The following is a 25,863-nucleotide window of genomic DNA, read 5'->3' on the forward strand; positions in this document are numbered from 1 at the left end:
ATTCATGCAAAAGAAAGATAGTTCCCTCAGAATGTGCATAGATTACCGTCAGCTCAATAAAGTCACGGTCAAGAACAAGTATCCACTTTCTAAAATTAATGAATTCTTTGACCAACTTTAGAGTGTCAGTTAATTTCTCTAAGATAGACCTCAGATCAGGCTATCATCAGCTCAGGGTCAGAGAAGGTAACATTCCACTTTGAATTCTTAGTAATGTCATTTGGTCTTACCAATGCCTCGATATCTTTCATAGACTTCTTGAATCGAGTATTCAACTAGTACTTAGACATGTTCATCATAGTCTTCATAGATGACATCCTTGTCTATTCCCAAAATGAGCATGATCCTGTAGACCATCGCAGAATAGTATTACAGACCCTCAAAACCCATTAGTTATCATGATATCTATTCATGCCCCATAAGTCAGCTCTATGATCATCACTCATGTTTATGCACGTTAGTGACAATCATGTACGCTTACAGTTCCTATTATAAGGAGTTCCAGTTCACTCAGTGTTACGAATCATGTTCCATGAGTACAGAAATTTCAGGCTCAGGTTATGCAGCTCATAAATCCTACACTCATATCATGCTTTACATTATGCAGAAATTTCAGGCTCAGGTTATGCAGCTCATAAATCCTACACTCATATCATGCTTTATATTATGCTCAGCTCACATGACTCATGCTCCACTACTAATGATCATCCAAACTCAGACTATGTCATATATACCCTCAGTTTAGATACCTTGGTGAATCCATTGGGATAATGTTCTATCCCTTGAGTCTCAGTTACTGAGTCAGTTCAGTAATCAATATTTAGTAAAGGACTCAGCTAGTCCTACAAAACTATGGCTTTCAGCTATCAGTTACTTAACCATCAGAATTCAATACTGTAGTACTAGTCTAAACCTCAGCTATCAAAAACCATTATTCAATCCCAGATACAGTGTTAGTTATAGTTACAGTCTCAATTACCGTCTTAGCTACAATCTCAGTCCCAGTCCTAGCCCAGTTATCAGGCCGATAACTCAATTCAGTTTTGGATTTACTCGACCATAGTATACAGTTATTAGTCACTCAGTTGTCGGCCTTCTAGTACCTCAATTTACAAGACTATTCCAAAATCGTATTGTACTCCTGGTGTTGTATTCTCAAATAATACAGTTACCCTCAATTCATGCTAGTTATTTCATGTCACTCAGTCAGTCCTTATCTCCTATGCATAATGCTCTGCAGTTGCAGTCCATTTATTCAAGACTAAGTACAGTTCCATCTTGCAGACCTAGTATTCAGCTATCAATCAATTAATTAATCAGATAAGTTAGTATGTGTAAGTATTCATGCTCACCGCTCATGCAAATATTTTTAGTAGTCTTGGCTGAAGAAGAAGTACTTCAATTAAGTATAAGTTTTCAGTATGAGTTAGATCGATCAGCCGGTAATTCAATTTAGAAACCAGGCAACAAGTTCGTATGGTATGGTTTCCCATTTTTCCACCTAGTTCTACTATCAGAATCTCAGGAATGTAACTATTCTAAGATAGAAAGACCCAGTAGTTGCAAGATCAGCTTAGTTCATGTATTATGTCTCAGTTTCAGATCCCAGATATGCAGTCACGATTCAGTTCATAGGTGCTCTGTGCGTCGTCCTAGTTTTCCTAAGTATCTTAGTCAAATTAGTATTCTTCTAGGGACATAATGTCCGAAGGGGGAGATGCTCTATAACCCCCAAGCTATCATGCCCTAAACTCTCTAATTTCTCTTCACATAACAAATCCAGTTGGAGTTGTGGGTACCCATAGGTTGACCCTCTAGCTCTAATATTAGCCGTAATCCATGTACTTAATGGCTCAATTCAGTTCATGATACCTAGTCCACATCACATGTTACAGACTCAGCCATGCTCTCATGTTCCCATTCATGCGTGTTCAGAAAGGATCTTGAGATGAGGTCAAAAAATTTTATGTGTATGAAAATATCTCTCATAAAGGGAGTGAAGAGGTTCGGCAAGAAGGGAAATCTCAGTCCCTGATATATCGGTCCCTTCAAAATTCTCAGTCGTTTTGGCAAAGTAGCTTATGATCTTGAGTCGCCTTCAGATCTAGATTCAGTGCATCCGGTCTTTCATGTCTCCTTGCTTAAGAAATACATAAGTGACCCAGCAGTCGTAGTCCCTATTGAGGGCGTAGACATTCAAAACAGCCTCTCTTTTAAAGAGATTCTAGTAAAAAATTCTTGACTACCAGATTCGCAGACTGAGGAACAAAGAGGACCCTCTAGTTAAAGTTCTTTGGCAGAATCAATCCATTGAGGGAGATACTTAGGAAGCAGAAGCATACATGCTATCCAAGTACCCTCACCTCTTCTCCGCTAATCTAGACTCAGCCTAAGATTATAGCTTTCCTTTAGCTTATTCAGTTTCATGTTCAAATTTCAGTTACAAACTAGTTTAATGCTCAGATTCCCATCATAAACTTGGTATCAAATACCACAGTCATGTGTTCATGCATCAGATTAGTCATGTATTCATGCATCAGATATGCATTCTCCTTGTGAGAAACTCAGTTTATCAGAAACACCAGTCATGCATACATGAATCAGTTTAGTCATGAAAACATGCATCAGATATGCATGCTCAGTATAATACAATTAGCTTATCAGTCATGTCAGTCATATAATCATATTTTAGTTGTTCATGTTCAGTGTGTACTTCAGTTATCATTCCTCCTCTCTTAGTCATTCCATTTGAGGACGAATGTTCCCAAGGGGGAGATATTATAATACCCCATATATTTCTAAGCTAGAAAATGAACCATTGTTACTATGTATGAAATCTCATATCCTATGATTCATATTTGAGTACATGACTTACAATGAGTATCCTAGTAAGAAGAGAGATTATGATGTATTAAGCGTGTTCATAAGAGTCACTTAGAGTAAGGCAAGCTAAGAGCTTTTGAATCTATCAAGTTTTAGTGTTTGATTTTGCAAGAGTCATATTTGAATGAGTATAAATTGATATATATGTGATATTTTGGCAGATTTAGACCCACCAAATTATAGAGGATCAAATTAGCTTTCCAACGAAATCAATTTTACCAAAATCCAACACCCGAGCAGGAAGTTATGGCTTTGCAAAATAGAGTAAGTCGCCTAACAAATCGCCTAAGGCTACTGGAATGGTTATGCAATAAGTTGTGCGACACACAACCTAACTTATACCATAAGTTGTGTGACGCACAACCTAACTTATGCCATAAGTTGTGCGACACACAAGCTAGCTTACGCGATAAGTTATGTGCCGCATATCTTATGGCCTAAGTGATGTAAATACCCCATTTTTGAGTTATTTTAAGGGTAGAATGGGTATTTTTCACCCCTATATAAGCCTATAACATGGGATTTAGCCCCAATTCAACCAAAATATAGTCACTTCTCTCAAAATTCTCTCAAGAACAAGTTAGGGTTCTCAATTGGAAATTCAAATTCAAGAAAATTCTATTGTAAATATTTGCAGAATCAAGAACTAAGGTATACATAGTATTCATTCATAGATTCTTTTCATCCATGAATCCCAAGAATCAATTTTTAAACTATAGATTATTATATTCATGCTATGGGTTGATTATGTTCATAGGGTTGTTGTTGTATGATTCCCAAGTTGGAATCTTTATGTGTTTTTATGAAAATATGTTAGCATGTGAGTTGAAAATCATGGATTTTAGTTGGTTATGATATGTTAATTTAAGTATTGTGCCATGCCTTAAGTCATGCAACCTAAGTGTTTGATAAAATGCATAAGAGACTAGAAATTATGTAATATAGCTCAATTGTGATTTATGTTATGGATTCATATTTTACCCTTACGTTCAAATGACTCCCATGCTATTGATGTGTAATGTAGATGTTTGTTGGAATGCTCATGATGTTAGAGTATGAAATTTTGACATTGAGTACATGCATTCCTACCATGTACAAGATTATGATAACCATGTACTTCATAAAATCCCCAACTTATTGCATTATGGATTGTTGATATTGGTCATGTATTCAAGAATGTCATGTCTTGTCAATTTCCTTCTATTGAGTCCTGGGGGTACTTGTACCCAACAATTTAGTTATTTTCCTAGAGCCAGTACCATGTTTTCACGATATCCTAAGTCAAGCCATGTTCAGTAGAATTTAGTTAGTCAGGAGACTCAGGAAAACTCAGTAATCTCAGTAATCTCAGAAAGCTTAGAAATTCAGTAATCTCAGTAGTATTCCATCAGTCAACGGAACTTAATAAACTCCGTCCAGTTCAGTTCAGTTAATCATGTTCAGATTCTAATCAGATGGGAGTAGTATTTAGCATCGAGTGAACCCAAAGATGAGGACACACACTGACAGTTGAGGGTGTGACCCTTAGAAGCAATCCTTGCATTCCACAACTATGTAGCCAGCATAGATTGAGACATCAATACTAATAGATGAGGGTTGATGAGGTGGATAAACACTATCAGATGAGGGTCCCTCCATTTTCTTTTGGGACATTTCCAGATGAGGGTCACCCACAGCTTGTCTTTACCAGTGGTGCGATATTGACACCCTTCTAATTGGGGTTACAGATTGGACCTCCACTCAAATATAATGCATTATTTGAGGCATATCGGTTAGAAGACTACTTCCCACAGTCTCAGTCTCAGTAAAAGAACTCAGATAGTCCTTCAGATTTTAGGACTGTCGATACAGTCAACTCAGCACAGTATGGAACTCAACTAGTTCCATCAGAACCTAGACTGTCAGATACAGTCGCTCAGTATAAGTTATATTTGTTATCAGTAACTCATGTTATTAGTAATCAGACTCAGTAATCAGTACCATCACGACTTTAGTTATAGTCACTTATTCATGCATGTATTCTCACGTTCTTGTTATACAGTCAGTTAGCATTGTTCATGCATTTGAACCCTTCGCATTCAGCCTACCTCACATGCATACCAGTACATTCAATCGTACTGATATATTTGTGCTATGGTGTTTTATTCTATACCATAGGTTTAGAAGCACGAGCTTCAGAGCATTAGTAACATTTCAGTTTAAGCAATCAGAGTTAGCAGTGAATCCTCATCCTTCAAGGATATGATCATTACTTTATTTCTTCATTACTTAGTTTATTTCAGTTGTTGGAGTTAGTTAGGGACATGTCACATCAACTCCTTATTCAGACAGTTCAATTTTAGAGGATTTTCAGACTACAGTATATTCAGACAGTTATGTTTCAGTTTGTTTTGGTATTGATATACCATACTTTCGAATGTTATGTTTTATCAGTTTTGAACCTTATGGCCTTTCAATCTTTATTTTCGCATTTATACAATATATTATGTAGTGTTCAGGTACAGATATTAGTTATGGATTAGCTTGTGGTCTTTCGGGGTCATGAGCACCGTGTAGCGCTCTGGGTACCAGATTTGGGGTGTTACATTATCATTCATGTAAAGACAAGTTTTTTTTAGAGGCCAAGTATCCAGTGTTTTTTGATACATCATAACGTTTTGGATTTGTTCTTTTTATGTGGAACTTGAACTTTGAACTTACTTGGCTTCCTCTGAGAAGCCTTCATTTTCAGATTTATGAGTCCAATATATTCTGTAATCTAGCACTTTCTTGAAATTGTTATGGAATGACAAAAATACCTTTTAGAATGGGGTTCAGTGTTAATTGAAATTATTGCGAAAGGATAGAAATGCCCTTTAATAAGCTGGCAGAACAACCATAACATGATTGTTTTATATCCTTTGTATAATATAGTAATAATTATAAAGTAGTAATTAATATCATATAAAATAGTCAATATAACTCCTATGGAGACACTATGAAATTGCATTTTCTAAAATAGTAAAAGAATACATATGAATTTAAAACTATTTTTCGATAACAAATATTTGTATTAGTTTCATATTTGATCATATAAGCAATCTAAAAATTACTTTTATGAAAATAAGCCATTTATAATAAAATTCAATTATAAAATTACTTTCATGAGAATAAGGATGATGCTTCTTTAAAAAAATTATTTCAAACATAAGGACAGTCAATGCACAAAGCATCCTGCTTTCATGCATGATTTGACAAAAAGTTGCATCCTCAAATATACATAAAATTAATCCTTGAAATACTAATGAACTAGAGAAAATCATATTCTTAAACGTGTCACTGTTTTAATGATTAAACACTCATAACACAAAATAAAAAGTGATAAAGAAGACAAACAAGTCTCAATACAGATAACGAGAGAGGGAGAGTAGGAGATAGAGAGTGAGAGAGAGTGTGTGTGTTATATAATCAATCAATGATAGAGAAGAAACGACAAAAGAGTTTAAAAAAATTATACTTATCAATGTAAATGAAGCATGGTGGAATGATTCCGGCGATGGGAGATTTTGATCTTCTTTATTTTGTTATTGGAAAGTGTTCCAAATAAAGAATTTTCCGAAGTTTCAATTGAACTGAGATGAAAATATGTAATAAATAACGTACTTTTATTGAGAGCCAAAGTCAGTTCAACTATAATTTTCTTACAAGATTATAAAGTAAATACACTATCAAAATAATTGATAAATACACTACCACTACCCTTAAAAAATTATATACTCGTAACTAATTAATTGCAGTGTCTTAACGATATCGTATGGTAAAAAATGTTATTTTAAATTAATTGAAAAAAATGTGATACTAATTTAGTTGATTATGCACAACTACAAATCATAAGGATTATCGACTAGAAAGTTATTTTTCTAAATGATATTTTTTTTTAAATTCAACTTCTCAAATATTTATAAAGAGAACGAGATATATGTGCAAAGTGTGTGTTTAAAACCTAACACACAAGAAAAAAATAGAAATAATTAATTTTTTCTAGAACTTCTAAAATGACAAATATTTGAGATACATTTTTAGTAAGGATGATAAGAATAAATATATGCATCTGTATTAATAATTTTAATTTTGGTACTTGTGATATATGTAACTAAGACAGATAAATTGAAACATAGAAAGTATGGTATTGTAATTTTAGTAATTTCTTTTCAGTTATACGACACGTCTAAAATAATAAATTCAAATGTGACAAACTTATAAGTATATAATAAGACAAGATATTTAAAATAGATAATTTTTAAAAAATATATATATTAAATAATTATAAATTTAGTAGTAATTAATAGCATATAAAATAATCAATATATTTCAATCCCTATAGCGATAATAAGAAAATATATTTTCTAAAATAGTAAAAGAATAGCTATGAATTTAAAACTAGTTCCTTATAGCAAATATTTATACCAGATTCATATTTGATCAGCTAAACAATCTAAAAATGTACACTTAAATTAATTATAATCAAATTTAATTATAAAATTACTTTCAAAAGAATAAGGATGATGCTTCCCTTTAAAATTAAGGCTTCAAACATAAGGACAGTCGATATGCAAAGCATCTTACTTTTATGTGAAATTTGAAAAAAGAGCACATCTTCGAACATATGTGAAATTAATTTTTGAAAATATCAACGAATCAGAGCAAATTATATTGTTGAATGTGCCACTATTTTATGTGATTAAACACTCACAACACAAAAAAATGATAAAGAAGACAAACATGTCCTAATTTAGGTAATGAGAGAGTGAGACCTAAAAAGAGGGGGGGGGGGGGAGTCATATAATCACACAATGATAGAGAGAAAAAGACAAAAAAAATAAAAAGTTTTGTATTTATTGATGTAATGAAGTATGACGAATTGATCTCGATGACAAAAATTATCAATCAAAAAAAAAGAGATCTTTATTTTGTTATCAAATCTCCTATAGATTCTATTCAAATTTAATTTATATATTTTTAATAATTTTTTTATTGCATTTACATAAGTGGATATATTTGTCATACGTGTCAATTAGCTTTTATCTCAGATACTAAAAAAATTGGATTTTAATATGGTATGTATTTGTAATGATTATCACTAACTAGTCCAGCATGTCTTGCACACAATTTTTGTTAAATTAGTTTTTCCAACATGTGTGAGTTTATGTAGGTTGTCACGGGCCTAATTTTAGACGTGCGTGAATAGCTTTACAAGCCTACAATACTATGCTGAAACTCAGTCCTTAACTCACAAATTACTCCCAAGAAAAGCTAAGAACAGCCACAAAGACAAACACAAGGAAAATAGTAAAGAAGACAAGTATGTGGAAGGCCAAAGAGCCTTTTTTGATATATTGCTTGAGACAAGAAAATATGTGAATGATCTGTCCAAGAAGGATTACAACATATATAGAAAGTCCACACATCCAAGGACTTATTAAATGAATAAAAATGACTCTTATAAAGAACCCTAGACAAGTTAATCAACCTTTCCTAAATTGGCTTGAGAGATTTTGTCCTCTATACAGTTGTAACTACCAAGCTGTTTTGGTCCAGCTCCTTTGCTGACCAATAGCTATAACAAGGCCCCAAGGCATATTAAATTTTACCCATGCTTATCTCCATGAACTCCCAAAGTAACTTGAAAGGTGGATTCCATGTTTAACTTTGTGGAAGCCTTTTCTAGCTCGAAAAAAATTGCTAAAATGTTGGAATTTTAATGGAAGTTGATGTGGGGCGTGTTATTTCCTTCTATGGGTACGTAGAATCTGTATATGAAGAATAATAACTTCAACTAGATTTCAAGTATAAACAAGAACACAATAAAGTATATCAAATACCCTCAACACAAGATCAAAATGACCTTTCCAAGAGGTGTATTTTATTTTTTCAAAAAATAGATGAAACAGAAATAAATAAGGCTAAGTCATCCGAATTCACGGAGTTTCCTTAAGGAAATAATTCCTCTCACTATACTTGAGGTTATGGAATTTTTTCTCCCAGGATAAAATGGCCTTCAATCCAAATATAACGGTACCTCAAATATTTGGACTCGTCGAATGCACTCAACAGTTTGAATGATCACACAGAATTTTTGAAGACAAGAAAAGTATTTTTATTCTAAAAATTCATATCAAAACCTGTGGATGAAAGCAGGTTTATATAGCCATAACATTCCTCTTCTGAAAAGAGGCAATGGTTCACTCTAAAGGTTATACCTTTGCTGTAAGTTCATGTCTGTTCATTAAAGATTGCATCTTTTACTGAACAGTCATATCATTTCATGAATCAGTGGGTCGCTTCATTGAAGGATTACATCCTTCTAAAGCATCATTTTGAACCATTGCAACCTTCTGTAGCCTCAGTTCAGAACAATGTATCATTTCTGAAGCACCAGTTCAAAAATAATGCATCAGTTCACTTAAAACAGTGCAACTGTTACTGCATGTATATATAAATGGAGGTCCAAAACACTGCAGAAAAATTTTACTGTGTTTTTCCTTGGAATTCTTCAGAATTCAACTAAAGTTTGTCCAAAAGATAGCCGAAGCCGAAGCCGAGCCGAGCAAGCGACGACGACGACGGCGCGAGGTATCTATTATTACTTACCTCACTTGCCATGTGGAGTAATTATTCTTGATTATAAATACTTTTAAGTTCTCTTCTTCCACCAATATGGGAGAAAGAGTAAGTTTTCAAATTTGAGAGTACACTTTCCATTTTAGTGTCTCCTTCCCCTCCACCATTTTATTCTCTATTTTTCATTCACATTTCTTTCAATATACTATGAACCCAACAATCCCCCACATGAATGGGGAATGACTATTTTTCATAAAATTTTTACGGACAAGTATGTGATCATCAAGCAAAGACTGATTGCATCTGAATAAGTGGATTTTCCTTTGAACTTTCTGTAGTGAACATACATCGGATGCACTCGGTAAATCGGTAGATTTGATAGCTTTGAACCATCGAGTTTTAATGTACACCTACATAATATATGTCACACAACCAGCCTTTTACCGTTTATGGTTCTCACGGTTTTATTCTTTTCAGCCATGAACATGTCCCGGTTTCATGAAAGCTTAGAGAATAGGCCTTTACTAACATTCTCTTTGAAGTAACTTCCACTTCACCCTCACATAGGTGATTTCTAAACGTTCAATCCTGTAGATTAAACTATTTGGTCTAATCTGCCAAATTTAGATAATCATTAAAAGACTTTTCACCGTAAGTCTTATCCTTGTTTACTAAACATTGTCTACATCATGAGAATGGGTTGGGTAATTGGAAATGTTGAACCTGTTAGACACAACTTTGTTTGATCTCCTTAAACCTAGCTCTTGGGATCTCTAGTCTTCTAGGTAGAGTTACCGCCATGCTGACTCGTCCTAGTCCTTAAACTCATTCCCTTGGATGTTCTTTCCACTCTTTCTCTAGATAGGCCTTTTGTAAGTGGATCCGACACATTATCCTTTGACTTTACATATTCAATAGTGATAATTTTACTAGAGAGAAGTTCCCTAATGGTATTATGTCTCTGTCGTATGTGACAAGATTTACCATTATACATCATGCTCCTTGCCCTACCTATTGTCGCTTGGCTATCATAGTGTATACATATTGGTGCCACTGACTTGGGCCAGAATATTTTTTAAGAAATTCCGGAGCCATTCTGCTTCTTCACCGGCTTTATGCAATGCGACAAATTCAGATTCCATTGTAGAATACAAGTCTATTTGGATGATTTCCAAGAGACTGCTCCTCCACCTATAGTAAATACATATCCACTTGTGGATTTTACTTCATTCGATCTGGTGATCCAATTTACATCACTATATCCTTCAAGTACCGCAGGATATTTATTATAATACAAGGCATAATTTTGAGTGTACTTAAGATACCCCAAAACTCTTTTCATTGTCATCTGCAACTCCAAGGTCTTTTCATATCAAACTTGCTCTCGAGCATTCATTTTATTGCATTTATGTTAGAAATGTCTCTACTGATGATCAACATATCATCCACATATAAATATACAATAACTTGGTGATTTGGAGTGTTTTTAATATAAACATATTTATCACATTCATTTATTTTGAATCCATTTGCCAACATGGTTTGGTCAAACTTTGCATGCCATTGTTTTAGTGCTTGCTTTTGTCCATATAATGACTTGATAAGTTTACACACCTTGTTTTTATTTCCTACAACCATAAAACCCTCAGGTTGTTCTATGTATATTTCTTTCTCCAATTCTCCATTTAGGAAAGCGGTTTTCACATCCATTTGATGGATCTCAAGGCCATATACCCCAACAAAGGCAATTAATATTTGAATCGATGTTATCCTTGTTACTGGTGAGTATGTATTGAAGTAATCAAGGCCTTCTTTCTATTTGAAGCCTTTTACTACAAGTTTTGCCTTGTATTTGTCAATAGTAGCATCCATTTTCATCTTCCTTTTGAGGATCCATTTGGAACCTAAAGGTTTATTTTCGGGAGGAAGATCAACTAATTCCCATGTATGGTTGCTTAAGATTGAATCTATATCACTATTGACCGCCTCTTTCCAAAAGGATAAATCCAAAGATGTCATCGCTTTCTTAAATGTTTGAGGCTCATTTTTCAAAAGAAATGTCACAAAATCCGATCCAAACAAAGTAGACGTTCTTTGATGTGTACTACGTCTTAGATTCTCTTCATTATGTTCATTCTCAATTGGTTCATCACGAGGTCATTTAGACCTCCACTAGACTGTTCATGTCTAGTTTTATACAGATAAATGTTTTCAAAGAATTCAGCATTGTCTGATTCAATTACCATATTTTCATTAATATCTGGATGTTCAGATTTATGAACCAAAAATCGACATGCCTTACTACTTTTAGGATATTCTATGAACACACAGTCCATCGTCTTAGGTCCTATCTTAACCCTTTTAGGCACAGGAACTTGGACCTTTGCTAGACACCCCCACACTTTGAAATATTTCAAGTTGGGTTTTCTTCCTTTCCACTTTTCATAAGAAATTGATTGTGCCTTACTATGGGGAACTCTATTGAGTATATGGTTGGCCATAAGGATAGCCTCCCCCCACAAGTTTTGCGGTAAACCAGAACTTATAAGTAAGGCATTCATCATTTTCTTCAAAGTTTGGTTTTTCCTTTCCGCAATTCCATTAGATTAAGGTTAATATGGGGTCGTAGTTTGATGGATGATTTCATTCTCTACACATATTTGTGCAAAGGGAGATTCATATTCTCCGCCCCTATCACTTCTTATCATTTTATCTTTTTGTCTAACTGATTTTCAACTTCAGTTTTATATTGCCGAAATGTATCTATTGTTTCATCCTTACTATTTAGTAAGTAGACATAACAGTATCTAGTGCAATCGTCAATAAAAGTTATGAAATACTTTTTCCCACCACGTGATGGTGTTGACTTTATATCATAAATGTCAGTGTGTATTAAGTTTAAGGGATTGAAATTCCTTTCAACAGACTTATAAGGATGTTTTGCATACTTCAATTCCACACACATTTGACACTTTGATTTATTGCACTCAAAGTTTGGCAAAAATTTTAAGTTAATCAATTTTCGTAACGTTTTGTAATTAACATGGCCTAAACGTTCATGCCATAAATTATAAGACTCAAGCAAATAAGAAGAATTTGAACTTTTATTTATTTCAACAGTTATTACATTCATCTTATAAAGGCCTTCGATGAGATAGTCTTTTCCTACATACATTTCTCCTTTGCTAATTATAATTTTTCCAGAAATGGTTACACATTTGAATCCATTCTTGTCTAGAAGTGAAATAGAAATTAAATTCCTACGTAACTCCATAACATACAAGACATTGTTAAGTGTTAAGACCTTTCTGGAAGTCATTTTCAAGCATATTTTTCCTGTTCCTTCTACCTTAGCAGTAGCGGAGTTAGCCATGTAGATCATTTCTTCTACTTGAGCCGAAGCAAATGACGAAAACAACTTTTTTTTGGCACATACATGGTGGGTGGCACCAAAATCCATCTACCATTTGTGAGGATTCCCCGCCAAGTTGCATTCTGAGAACATAATACACAAATCATCACATTTTTTGTTGGATTCAATCATATTTGCTTGATCCTTCTTCTTACCTTTTTTCGGGGCTAGAAAATCCATGGACTTGTGGCCAATCTTGCCACAATTGAAGTATTTTCCCTTGAATTTCTTCTTGGGTTAATGGCTTTCTTGTTCGGCTTTCTTTCTTTTCTTAGAATTGTTTTGTTCATCTTCTACAATATGTGCTCTATTAATTGTAAAATTCCCTTTTGACCTTCTCTCGGCAGCTTTATTGTCCTCTTCAATACGCAGTTGGACAATAAGATCTTTGACAGTCATCTCCTTGCGCTTATGCTTCAAGTAGTTTTTGAAGTCTTTCCACAAAGGTGGTAGCTTCTCAACTATCACTGCTACTTGAAATGCATCATTCACAATCAAAACTACAAAATAGTTTTTGTGAGTATTAAGAACTTTTTTAATTTGTTCAACTAAGGTATTTTTCAAAGATATACCTTCTGCTAGGAGATCATGTATGATGACTTGCAACTCCTACACTTGAGAGACAACCGATTTTCTATCTATCATTTTAAAGTTCAGGAACCACGCAACAAGGAATTTCTTAATTCCTGCATCCTCTGTTTTATATTTTCGTTCAAGTGCCCCCCATAATTCTTTCGATATCTTAGTTCTACTGTAGACATTGTAGAGGTTGTCTTGGAGATCACTCACAATATAATTTTTGCGAAGAAAGTCGGAATGTTTTCAAGCTTCTACAATTACAAAACGCTCTTTGTCCGAGGTTCCCTCGGGCACCTCAGGAGCGTCTTCGCTAGTGAACTATTGCAGACACAAAGTGGTGAGGTAAAAGAACATATTTTGCTTCCATCATTTAAAGTCAATGCCTGCAAATTTTTTGGACTTCTCCGCCGGTGCCATTATAGGAGGAACATTTGTACGACTTGATGTGGCAATATTAGTTGCCCCCACAGACGTTGCCGCATCTTGTATTTGACTATCGCTTGTCATTTTTCCTGTCACCACAAGACAAAAAATACTTAGTATTTTCAGAATACTACTTATAAAGTTAAGCAACTTTAAACTTTTCTTCTTGTTTCTAGTTGACAATAAAGTTTTTATTACTTCCAATTGTCAACCGAATGATATTTAACTTGTGATGAAGTTTTTATGACTTCAAATCACTAGTTAAGTTCAGGTGGAGTAGAAAGTTAAAACTTTAATCTCCAAAAATAAGCTATACAGATTCTAAAAATTGTTTTCTTAAAATTGTTATTTCCTTCTACAGGTACGCAGAATCTGTATATTCAGAACAACAACTTCAACTAGAGTTTAAGTATAAACAAGAACACAATGAAGTATATCAAATACCCTCAACACAAGATCAAAATTATCTTACCAAGAGGTGTATTTTATTTTTTCAGAAAATAGATGAAACAGAAATAAATAAGGCCAAGTCGTCCGAATTCACAAAGTTTCCATAAGGAAAAAATTTTCCTCATTGTACCCAAAGTTATGAAATTTTTCTCCCAGGATAAAATTGCCTTCAATTCAAATATAGCGGTACCTCAAATATTTGAACTCATCGAACGCACTAAACAGTTTGAATGATCACACAAAATTTTTCAAGACAAGAAGAGATTATTCTGAAATTTCATATCAAAATCTATAGATGAAAGCAAGTTTATATAGCCTTAACATACCTCTTCTGAAAAGAGGAAATGGTTCACTCCAAAGGTTATATCTTTGTTGTAAGTTCATGTTTGTTAATCAAAGATTGCATCTTTTCCTGAACAGTCATCTCATTTCATGAATTAGTGTGTCACTTCATTGAAGGATTACATCCTTCTGAAGCATCATTTCAAACCATTGCAACCTTCTGTAGCCTCATTTCAGAACAATGTATCATTTCTGAAGCACCAGTTCGAAAATAATGCATCAGTTTACTTGAAATAGTGCAACTGTTGCTGCATATATATATAAATAGAGGTCTGAAATACTGCAGAAAAATTTTACTGTGTTTTTCCTTGGCATTCTTTGGAATTCAAATAAAGTTTGTACAAAATATATAGATCTCATCGATCGATCCAAATCCAAATTCAAATCTGAAGCCGAAGTCGAGCCGAGCGAGCGAGCGAGCGACGATGACGACGGCGTGAGGCATCTATTATTTCTTGCCTCACTTGCCATGTGGAGTAAGTGTTCTTGATTATAAACACTTTCAAGTTCTCTTCTTCCACCAATGTGGGAGAAAGAGTAAACTTTCTAATTTGGGAGTACACTTTCCATTTTAGTGCCTCCTTTCTCTCCACCATTTTATTCTCCATTTTTTCATTCACACTTCTTTCATATAATATGAACCCAACAGGGCATAGCATTCTCCCCCACTTGATTAGGCACACAGCTTTAAATATTTGTCGACTCGATTCTTAAATTTCCACAAACCTTTATATTTTTACCACGACGCTTCCTCCGGTGATTATCTCTCCAATGGACTACAAATTAGGCACTTGAATTGCCTCAATCTTTGCCTTGAACCAATTAGTGATCACTAATCTCCTCAATATGCTTGTCCATGGTAATGAATGTAATAAAAATCTTAGTCTGGCTGGATCGACTCATTCCTTGTCTTTCTTATCTTCAAAGTACGACTTTAATTGACTCGCATAGAAGACAGGGTAAATTTTCAAATGTGAAGACATGTTCAACTTATATGAAATCTTGCCAACCTCGAACAATTTCAAATGGCCCCTCGTATCTTCGAATCAAACTTTGATTTATGCTCCACAATGACTTAAACTATCGAGGATTAACTTTTACCATCACCTTATCTCTAATTCGATAGTGGATTAGACGACACTTATGATCTGCAATTTTTTTCATTTTATGGATAGCTTTGTCAAGATATGATCTACCCATATAAACCCGCTCCTCCCAAGCCTTTGCCACGTGAAAATCTCTCAGATTCCTCATTGTGATATTAACGAGCAAGAACTGTGAGGTATTTGGTTGTTGCCCCGTTGCAATCTTAAACGGGCTCCGTCCCGTTGCCTCGCTTCCCCTCAAATTGTAGGAAAATTGGGCAGTTTCTAGCAACTTTTCCCAATCCTTTTATCTGGCACTAACAAAGTGCCACAAGTAGCATTCGAGAAGTCCATTGACCCGCTCCGTTTGTCCATTGATTAGGGATGGAAACTAGTTGAGAAATGCAGTTCGAAACCCAATAACCCAAACAGCTCCTTCCAAAATGCTCCGATTAATTGAGGGTCTCAATCGCTAATAATGTTCCAAGGCATGCCCCAAAGCTTCACGACATCTCTGAGAAATAATCGGGTTATCTCTTTGGCTTTGCAACTAGCCGTAAAAGTTGTGAAAGTGGCGTATTTTGAGAAGCAATCCACAACCACTGTCGACACCTAATTTTTGCTCTCCACATTCTAAATTAGTCTTCGGGTTTCTTAATTTCAAATAGTTTTAAAATATTTGTTTAAATTATTTTGAAAATAAATTACAAGATTATCTTTCAAATTTTAGGTGAAATTAATGTTAATTGTGTTTAATTAAATAGGGTTACATAATTCTCGCTTAAAAAAAAATTTAGAATTTATTTTGAGTGACATGTTTGGTTAAAACTATGAATACTTTAATTTTTTCAAAATCAATTCAAAAATAAGGAATGGATGACATAATTATTTTGTTAATTTTTTTAAAAAATCAAATAATTGTATTTTATTAAATATTAAGTTTGAAAGTATTGAATGTAACAAGCTCGTTAAATTAATTGGAACTAGTTCGTCTCGATTTGTACAAATTAATCCAATTCGGCCATTTTATTAACTTAATTGGCTAAATTTTCAAGTTGGACCTCCCTCTTTATTTTCTTATGATTTCAAATTTTCCCAAGCCCAAAACTTTTTCCTTAACCCAACCCAACTTCCTTTTCCCCCTTCATCTTATTTTCTCTACACGGCACAACAGTCAACAACCAGTAAACAACAATAAAAATGGCATCAATCCCAAAAACCCTACCACCCCTTCCATTTACTGATTTACCCTCATGTATAGCGGCTAAAAAATCAAATTCTTTCATTATCTTCAATCTATGCTCACCATTTTGGCAAACTATAAACTCTCATTTTTGAATAACAGAGGCAACATTTATTTCTCCACATTTTTCGTGTACAAAAGGCCATAAATGGTCTTTGTCTCACCTTGGATTCCAAAATTCGGATTTGAAATTCATTTTTTCAAATTCAAAATCTTAATTTTTCCTCCCAAATTTTTCCTATTAATAGACATTGAGGGATAGAGGTTGAAAAGAGAGAATTCTTTGGGAATAAAGTGAGAATTCAGGAGGAGCGATTCTCTAATTTCACGTAATCGAAGAATTCGAGAAGAAACGCACTTGTAAAGTTAATTCCGACAAAAAAAGAAAGGTAAAACTTCAACGATTCGGGATTGAAATTTTGATAAAATTTGGTTCATTTAAAGCTCGTTTATCTCATCTGCTGCCCGAAAAAAAGGTAAATCCCCTTCCTTATTTTGTTTGTTCATATTTTGGTGTTAGGCAGTTTGAAATTTAGTTAGTTCCGTGATTTTTTTATTCGATTTTTTCCATAGATTAAATTTAATTTATTTATTTATACAAAAGGTGGCCGAACATGGATTAAACAACTTGTTGATTTTTGTTTATTTTGTTCCAGTAGCTTTACCTATCAAAAGATTAAAATAAATTGTTGGTTTGTTTTATATCTAGAGTTGAATTTCTTATCAATTACACCCTCCGTCCCGTTCCAAATTGAGATGACACAGCTATTAAAAAAATAATGATGGTATAATGAAAAAAAAATTGTCATTGTCTTAATAAGTAAAATGGGATATCAAATTAGAAAATTTAGGACGAGTAAAATGGGATGGAGGGAGTTGAAGATTATATACTTCTTTATCAATTTCTATGCGTAACCGTCTTTGAGTTTTTTCTAAAAAAAAAAAAAATAGAAAATTATGAAGAGTTCTACTTTCAATATTGGAGCAGTTTCAATTGCTGTTATGCTCCTTAAACAATTATAGTTTTTCCGTGGTGGACTACTTATACAACTTTAATCATGTTGATATTGGGACATTGTTATACTCGTTCTTTATGCTATTCCTTTGGTGCCCTATGTGATGCAGAATTTTCTTCCATTCTTAAACTTCATTATAAATGTAATTATCTTGTTTAAATTATTGGTATTTCATTTGAAAGGTGGTTATGTAGTATGTATGTGGTTAAGTTTATAAATATTTCCTCCTAATTCGTTCCTATCCCTTTTATGCATGACCTTTCTCACCGAGTCCATCGGAATCCCATTTTTCACATTCATTATTCATCGATTCAAGCCCCATCAAAGTCCAAAATGGACTAATACATGAAGAAAATGGATTGATACAAGGCTGATATACATTGATATACAACAAATATATAGGATTTACATATCAAAGATGGCTGGTATGCACTAATATTTGGTGCATAACAACATTGGAAGCAAGTATACAGGTCCTTATACACTGATATACAACGTATATATAGGAAACACATCAAAACAAATTTGTGATATACAGTTGATATACCATGGGTAAAATGGACTCAAGATCTATAATATTTGCAGCCCAAAGCTGAACAGAAGGACATGGGCCGACCATTTTTAAAAAAATGGCCCACAATTTGAAAATATGGACAACTGGAGCCGATCGGTCCAATTTATTTCCCTCTTTTAGCCATTGGCCCAGTCAGCCACGTGCAATTTCTATACCCAATTGATACACTTTTATACTACATTGATACACTTTTTAAAAAAGAAATAGGGGATCCTATACCCAATTGATACTCTTTTATACCATATTGATACACTTTTATAACAAGATAGAAGGAGAATCTATGCATGCATATGCAGTGTTTATATATCCAATTGATATATTTTTATACCATATTGATACAGTATGTGCAAGCATATACAGTAACATATATCCAATTGATACTCTTTTATACTAGATCGATACACTTTTATACCACATTGATACAGTATGTGCAAGCATAAATAGCTATTTTCTATTAACTGCCCAGCTAAGACAAATAACAATTAAAAAAAAAGATACACACGGGGAGTATATTTTTACTCCGTAGTTTGATATCAACAAATCTTCTTTTGTTACACTTTTCTACCGTATAACCTACCTAAAAATCCTTACCTTGCTTCAAAATTCTCTATTTGATATTGAGATTTTTGTTGAAAATAGTGAAAAAAATCGGGTCCATCAAATGAAAAAACAAGCACGAAAGTGGTGAAAGACGATCCTTTATCTATTTATGAATTTATTGAGGATGATTTATCATTTATAGGTGAAAAACTATATGAAACTAATTGAATGCAAATTCTAAGAGATTTATACAAAAGTTTGTGGAATGAAAAGGGTAAAGATGAGTATTAGAAAAGGTAATGAAACGGAGAATTAGGAGTTTGAATTAAAAGGAAATTGGGCATGAAAAGGAAAGAAAGAAAGGTAAAGTTATATATTGATTTGGGCGCATTTCTGGTTATATGTAGTTAAGCATATGGGAGTGACTATTTACCGAGCTCTTAGTTTTAGGTGCTATTTTCGTGAAATTATTTTAGTTTCAGGTGTTATTTTTGTCCTTTTTCCATAAAAAAAAATGGGCCTGAAAGCCAAATTTCTCAACCCTTCTTTATTTTTGTAATTTATCTTAACTATTTGTATTAAATGATTAATCTAGATAAATCTTCTAAGGCATTTCCATTCTATTTTATCTTGATTTTCTTACTAAATTCGTATTTCTTCTCACTTGGTTTGTGTCATCTAAAATGAATCACATTTGTTGCTTCAGTTATTCTCCCTAACAAACAAATCTTCTAAAATTTAGTGTTTCATACCAACATGACATTTATTTTATTCATAGGACTAATAGTCTATTTGGATTAAGGCAATTTTCTTCAAACCTAAGAAACTAATTTTTCTTGAAAATTCTAACTTTCATAATTAATTAATCACTCGTAGTTTGATACACTCTTGACATCATTTTCTAAAGATATTAGACCAAAATTGACTTTCATAAAAAATAATAATAACAACAATGATAACAAAAAAATAATTACATAATCCACTCTTCCCATAAAAGTACAAATTTATTTTCCTCTTAAATTTAAAAATATGCAATTTAATTTAATCGGATCATTCTTTAATTCAAAGGAATATTTTCATTTGGATGAACAAGTGTCATTTTAGGTTAATAATTTTGATATCTTATATAGAATCGAGTGTTTACAAAATTAGTCATTTTTAAGTTAGTCAAAAATTATTTCGTAAATCGTTTTTTCAAACGAACGTCCTAAGTTCCTTCAAAACCTTCTTAGTGTGTTAACTGAATCATTACTTAGTTTCTCTTATTTCAATATTTATTTTTATTTTAAATCTTTGAAACTTTTTAAAGTTTTCTTGATATTCTCAATAAAAATCAAGTGTCTACTCTGTAATTTTGTTAAAATTATTTCGAAATAGTCTTGATTTTTTTACATAGTTTGGAAAAGGTCAAAATCATTTTCTCTTAAATAAAAACCAAAAATAGATAAAAACAGAAATGACAACTCTGTTGGGGAATTTAGTAAGGTTCTAACCAAATATTTGAAATAACTATTTTTTTTTGACTGACTATTCAGGTTTGTAATACTGATATTGTTTGTTTGCTTATGTGTTTAAATTTACGTAAAATTGAAATTGTTGTATTTCATGGCATACTTTCTCCTTGAATATTTAAATTATTTGGGGATTTGCGATTGTCGTGGCCCCTATTTATCAACTTCAAATAAAGTATTAAAAATACAGTAGTTTGTTGGTACATTGGGCGTTTAATGACTGTTTGTATTTTCAAACTCGAGTTGTGCATTTGAAACCTGGTTAAAGCCCCCTCTAGATACCTAGGATAGAGCGAAATCAAAATCCTTTTTAGGCATGTGCCTAGGAAGACTCAATACCTAAGGGGGTATTGGATCCAATAGAAAACCAACCTTGCTTGTATTGACTACGAGCCAATCACACACGATCGTCTCTTGTGTATTTAATTGAAGGATGTAATGTCGGATTGTATGAACCATTGTCCCTTAGGTTTGAGAATTTTATTTCGTAGTTTATTTATTGTAATCTAGAGAGGATCTTCATTCAAAAGGTGTTCGAAAATTTCAAGAAGTCCAAACCTGTTTCCTTTTCCCGACATGGTTATATATATATATATATATATATATATGTTTGTTTGTGTGCATATGTATAGTTTTACTTGATTTTATAAATGACATTATTTTATCCTAACCCTGAGATCATGCTAGCTGTCACTCACTAACCCCGTCTATTGGCGGCTGTATACTCACGCTATGCAGGAATCGGTCGTTCTACTCCTCCTACATAGTAATTGACTCGGGAACAGCATTTGGACTGAAGTGATGAGCTTCCATCCTTTCGAAAGGCTCCATTTCATGCTATGGATATTTCTAGATATTTTGGTTTTATTTTGGATATTAGTTTTGGCTATGGTGGAGGGTATGTCCCAACTAGATTTTATTACTCTTTTGGTTAGATACTTTATGGTACTTCAATGGGTTGGAATGAGCGGGATTGGTATAGGTGTCACCCTTGACATTGGAATAGGCTGGGAGGCTGGCATCATCGGACCTAATTTCTCACTGTTCCGTTTAATTTCATTTTGGGATTAATTATATTATGTTTGAGAACGTCTTTGGTTATGGCCTGGTTTATGGCCCTTGTTTGGTATGGTTTGTCATGGTTGGATTTTTGGTTATGGAATGATTAGACTCAGTTAGGTTGGTCACGGTTGTGATCTATTTCCAGAGTCTTTATGTTGATTGTTACACTATTTTGTTACATGCTCGAACTTGGGATGCCCATTATAACAAGGCCCTAGGGTGGTTCATGTTAAGTTTGTATCAGAGCCTAGGTTCATGGACAATTGGGAGTCCACAAAGCCGTGTTAAGTAGAGTTTCTTTTAGGGGTGTGTAGCACACCACACACATGAGGGAGAGGCTACAAGGCATTTAGGAATGTTTCTCTTTCTTGGTATTCTATTTTTAAGCTTGGAATCTCAGCCTTGGAATCTTCTCTAATTCTTGTTTGTTCGTCTTTCAGATCATACCTCATAGATCTGAAATACAATACATCCTACTTCTGGGGTTCATCTTCGATCGCACTATCTTATCCCTAATAGTTTTGGAGTTTCACCAGTTGCTACTAGCTTTTCTCCAGGCGAGGTGACTAATGCAGAATTCCACCAGTCTGTTTACACTATTGCAAAACTGGTTGTTGCTCAGGCTGAGCGAGATATGTCTGTTTTTTTGTCTGTTGTGTCACAAGGGTTGGACAATTTATGAAGATGGGCCCTCTCACTTTTTTCAGAGTAAAGGTGGAGGAGAATCCACAGGGCTTCTTGGATGAGATGGAGAAGATATTTTGGGTGATGCAGGCTACCAATGTGGAGGGGGTACACTTTATAGCTTATCAGCTTAAAGATGTTGCATATAGTGGTATGAAGAGTGGGATAGGGATAGAGAAGATGTGGAGGAGTCATCCTTGTGGGATACCTTCTTTGGTATTTTTCTTGATCGCTTCTTTCCCCAAGAGTTGAGGGAAGCAAAGATGGAGGGGTTTGTGAACCTCAAGTAGGGGAGAATTTCTATCAAGGAATATGCCTTGAACTTTCACCAATTGTAAAGTTATGCTCCTTATTTGGTGGCTGATATATGGGATACAATGAGGAAGTTCACTTCTGGGTTGAATCAGGATCTGATTTTGGAGAGTAAGACTGCCTTACTAATTAAGGATACAGACATCTCTAGGATGATTGTTCATATACAGCAAGTAGATGATGAAAAGAGGAAGCAGGTAGAGTTTGGGGATAGGCAGGGTAAGAGGAGCAGATTTTCTAATCACAGGGTGGTCGAAATGGTGGCAAATAGCAAAAAAAAGTAAAGGAATTCTGGTTCCTACTCTACTGTTAGTGCACCTTACTAGTCGGGCGACAGACGTCATCATAGTGGTGATAATTTTCGGGCGCAGGTTGTCCAACCTCAGGAAGCGAAGGTCAGTCAGTTTCTTTATACCCTTCTTGTTGGTTTTGTGGTCGTCCTTATCGAGGTTATTGTGATAAAGGAAAGGACAAATGCTTTAAGTATGGCCAGACAGGAAATCGGCTCAGGGATTATCCAATTAATAAGGTTGCTACAGGGATGAATGAGATTCCTGTGGCTTCATCTTTTGCTCCTATACCTGGTGGTGTTGCATCTGTTTCTGTTACTACTCTTGGTTTTAGTGTTGTCCGAAACAGGTTGTATGCTTTGGCGTCCCGACAGGAATCTGAGGCATCACCTGATGTAGCTAGTGGTATGTTACAAATTTTCTCACGTGACGTATATTATTTTCTTAATCCGGGGTCTACTCTCTCTTATATGACTCCTTATGTGTTTGTATATTTTGGTTTTGATCAGGAAGTTATTTTGGATCCTTTTTCTATTTCTATCCTAGTAGGTGACTCAGTTATTGCTAGGAGAGTCTATAGGGGGTGTGGTATCTGTTTGTGGCAAGTAGACCTTGGTGGATCTATTTAAGTTGGATATGGTGAATTTTGATATTATTTTGGATATGGACTGGCTACACTCTTGTTACGCGTCTTTGGATTGTCGAACCCGTAGGGTTGTCTTTAGGTTCCTTGGTGAGCAGGTTATAGAATGGGAGGGTGTTTCTTTAGCCCCTAGGGGGAGGTTTATTTCTTATCTTAGAGCTCGGAGGTTAATCTCTAAAAGGTATCTTTATCACTTATTCTGGGTTAAAGATTCTAACTCTAAAGGTCCTTCTTTTAAGTCAGTTCCACTGATTAATGAGTTTTCAGAGGTCTTTCTGGATTATCTTCCTAGTGTTCTTCTGGATAGGGAAATAGAGTTTGGTATTAATCTAATTACGGACACTCGTCCAATTTCTATTCCTCCATATAGAATGGCTCCGGCGGAGTTGAGGGAACTCAAGGAGCAACTTAAGGATCTTCTGGATAAGGGGTTTATTCATCCTAGTGTATCTCCTTGGGGTACACCAGTGTTGTTTGTGCGCAAGAAAGATGGTTCCCTTTGGATGTTCATTGACTATAGGCATTTGATTAAGGTGATGGTCAAGAACAAGTATTCTCTTTCAAGGATAGATGATCTATTTGATCAATTGCAAGGTGTCAAGTTCTTTTCTAAGATAGATCTTCAGTCTGGGTACCATCCTAAAGATTAGGGAGGTGTGATGTTGGATGTATTTATGCATTTTAGTCTTACTATTCTAGTCTTTTTAGCCTTGTTTTGAGGATGATTCATATGCTATATGGTTTGACAATGAGATAAATGTGAATCTAAGTGTTAAAGCATGTGTTTACAATGTTCAAAGTGAATTTCAAACAAGTTTATACTTCAATGAGTCATTTAGAGTTCAATAGTGGAAACTAGCGTTACTAGCTTGAGCTAGGTTCTTGTCTAGTTGATCCCATTGAATTCTATTGTATTTAATGTGTTCCAAATGGTTTTAAATGTATAATTATGAGTGGAATAACTTGTTGGTAATGTGCAAGGTTCAATTTGATTAAGTTAAGATTCGGAACAAAAAGTTAAAGATCAATGCAAATTAGCCTAGTCTTAGCTTGTATTTTTGATTCATCATCATGAATATTGTATTTTTATGATCTCTAATTCATGTGATGTGATTATGTAGGAAGCTTTGTGAGCTGAATATGATGATATTTTGATGTTTAAAAGGCTGAAAATCCATGAAAAATACACCACAAGTTAAGGGATGAAAGATTGGAGGACCAACACTTAATCAAATCCGTGGAAGCAACTTCCAGAAGGTCAAGGCGATTAGCCCGCGGAACCCCACTTGGAGCTGAGATATAGATATGGTGCAGCCTCACCTAGAGTGGCGCTTTACCCAGGGCACAACCTCACCTAGAGCGGGGCTCAACTCAGGGCGGCGCCCCCTCTACTCCCTTGCTCACAAATTGATGGAATTCGACTCCTACACGGCTTGGACTGACTTTGTGTTATATATACAATATTGTGCACATTTTTTTCAGATCTTGGGACGTATTACAACCTTGTGATTATGAGTATGACTACGTGTGGCTAAACACCCTTTTTCTGGGGTTAAAGCCAAGAATATGAGTACTATTGTTTTGAATTGATTTCGTTTGATTTGATTATCGTTATTGGTTGTTTGTTTATTCTTGTTTTAACTATTTTAAGGATTAGCTACCCTTAGAATATATCAATTATCAACCTTGTGAACTTGGGAGAGGGAATACGAAGATAGAATAAGGGAGTAAACAAAGTATGATTCTTATTTTTTTATAAAATAAAGAATTTGAATTATTGTCTAGGACAGGGATGTACTTAGATGCCTTACTTGATTCAAACGTAGGATTATAGCTTTAAGAACTTAATTGGACTATTACATCCCCGCTCAATGATGTAGTTGTAAGGTTTAAATTAGATAAATGGTTAGAGGTTGGGAGACCATGATCATGCGATTAACCCTACGAATCAACAACCAAGATAAGCAAGTTAACGAATGAAGTTCAACAATGTAGTATGATTGTTCGAAGTGCTTTAACCCTGAGTTTTCTCCTATTGATTGTTTTAAGACTTTAATTTACACACTATTTACTTACTTGCAATTTACAATTTCAAAACTCTCTTTTTGGTTACTATTGCATTAATTGAATCTAAATTATGAACTAGAATAGAACCGTTGTTAGATCAAGTCTATGTGGGATCGATACTTGACTTCTTGAAGGCCACTTTACTAC

General features: G+C 34.3%; 1 long non-coding RNA gene across 1 annotated transcript; it reads left to right on the plus strand.

The window, feature by feature from the left end:
* Positions 1 to 16,911: 16,911 nt before the first annotated feature.
* On the plus strand, positions 16,912 to 25,214 carry LOC124890378. The gene is made up of 2 exons (XR_007049132.1): positions 16,912 to 17,493; positions 24,771 to 25,214. It is a non-coding gene; the product is annotated as an uncharacterized LOC124890378 (long non-coding RNA).
* The last annotated feature ends 649 nt before the right edge of the window (positions 25,215 to 25,863 follow it).

This window comes from Capsicum annuum, unplaced genomic scaffold, assembly GCF_002878395.1.
Source record: "Capsicum annuum cultivar UCD-10X-F1 unplaced genomic scaffold, UCD10Xv1.1 ctg1706, whole genome shotgun sequence".
NCBI classification, from domain to species: domain Eukaryota; kingdom Viridiplantae; phylum Streptophyta; class Magnoliopsida; order Solanales; family Solanaceae; genus Capsicum; species Capsicum annuum.